This window comes from Bidens hawaiensis, unplaced genomic scaffold (assembly GCF_021521415.1).
Source record: "Bidens hawaiensis isolate Kalapana, Puna unplaced genomic scaffold, B.hawaiensis_p1.1 tig00018670_1, whole genome shotgun sequence".
In the NCBI taxonomy this organism is placed as follows: domain Eukaryota; kingdom Viridiplantae; phylum Streptophyta; class Magnoliopsida; order Asterales; family Asteraceae; genus Bidens; species Bidens hawaiensis.
The window spans coordinates 24,631-26,326 of record NW_027492831.1 but is presented as its reverse complement, the minus strand read 5'-3'; the positions used below and the strand labels follow the sequence as shown (position 1 = coordinate 26,326).

The 1,696-nt window shown below is 33.2% G+C and overlaps 1 long non-coding RNA gene across 1 annotated transcript; it reads right to left on the bottom strand.

Annotated features, from left to right (window-relative positions):
• Positions 1-776: 776 nt before the first annotated feature.
• On the bottom strand, positions 777-1,317 carry LOC143556711 (uncharacterized). Its single transcript, XR_013139422.1, has 2 exons — positions 1,012-1,317; positions 777-979 (listed from the first exon to the last, which is right to left on the bottom strand). It is a non-coding gene; the product is annotated as an uncharacterized LOC143556711 (long non-coding RNA).
• Between the last annotated feature and the right edge of the window lie 379 nt (positions 1,318-1,696).

Below are 1,696 nucleotides of genomic sequence, written 5' to 3'. Positions count from 1 at the left end.
TTCAATAGTGGGGACCTATATTTGCCAATTGAGCATAATTTGGATTATATGAGACCAATTTTCCAAAAAAAAAACTATATGTGTATGGGTCTACCTAACCTTTAGTGCAAACCTTTGGAGCATGTTGCGAAGCAATTAAAAAGAGATGCAATAGTGACATGCATTTTACAAATACAGTGATGATGCTTTAGATGATGCACTATCCAATTTAATGAGACATGCGAGTAAAATTGACTTTCCTTTAAAAAATTAGGCCATCTAGTTAAACAACTTACAAAAACAGGTAGAAAACATGTGAATTAAATATTTGGGGTCACACATGCAACAACTTCTTTTGATGCTTTAAGAATGTACACTTATGTTTATAAAATTGCCTCTTTTGATACAGATGGTAAATTTGTTTTTAAAGGATGCAATACTTGAAATGTTTTGCAAAATAAATAAGGAGATCAAAGGCAATGAACGAAGCATGAATGCACCTAACAGTTGGTCAGCTATTAGATTGCATCAACCTAATTAAGCGTACCTGTTGACAACATTTGTATTAAGAACAAATTCTGTTGCCATCAGTGTTTTGGCACACACACTTCAAAATTTAATTAAACCTCAGCTTCAACGAATTGCTAAAAAAGAACAAATTAGTAAAACTATCTTGCTGGAACTGGAATATAACTATGTTAAGAATTTAATTGAGCTACTGAAATGTGTGTCAAATAGATAAAGCAAAGTAACGCGCAAAGAATTTCATTGAACACTTAACATGAACCTCAAACATCAAAAAGCAACTACAGTTTCATTAAGCAAAAAAACAAATGCAAGAATAGATTATCGATGATACCAAATCAACAACCCAAAACCACTACTCTTCGGTGGTATTAGGCCACCGATATCGCCAGCCCCACTACGGACAAAAGACAACCTCTGTGGCCTTTAGGAATTTGACAACAGTCAATCGGAACCACAAACGTTACACCACCACCTCCATAGACAATCGGCGTTGCCTAGGGAAACAGTCAATTGGAGCCACGAAAACGCCGCACAACATACTACGAAATCGGAGCCATGGACGGAATTCTCAGGCGAAGATGGACGGTCATTGTGGTGGTTCTGACGATTTACAAAGGGAGAGAATATAGTAGAGAGAAGGCAGAGAAGAAGAGTCAAGAGAGTAGCAGAAGATTAACAAAAATAGAAAGAAAACTGACAGAGAATCTGGTGGAAAAAGGTAATTGGATGGAGAAGAGGTGAGTTACACGTTGAATGACATACAATTCTATATGCAGGATGTACAAACCTTGATGCAGAAGTTCATTTGTAATTGTATATATAAGTTATGAAAAAAAATACTACATAATATATATAATATGTTATATATAAAATTATAATTGAAAAAATATATACAGATAATTAAAAATCTATAAAAATAATTATTTACAAATAATAAACGAGCTGAGCCTGAGTCAAGCTTGAAAACTACTCACGAGCTCGAGCTTTGTCAATCTCGGATTAGACAAAAAATTTTGAGCATGTGGAATTGAGACTTGATAAGCATTGTGGTTGTGTCGATGGATTATAATACGATCCTATTATATTAATAAGTTTATTATTATTATTATTGTTATCATTTAAGTTTATCTTTTATTTAATTTCCTTATAATAGTCAAATTATGTTTCCTTATTGTTTATCTTTTTTCTA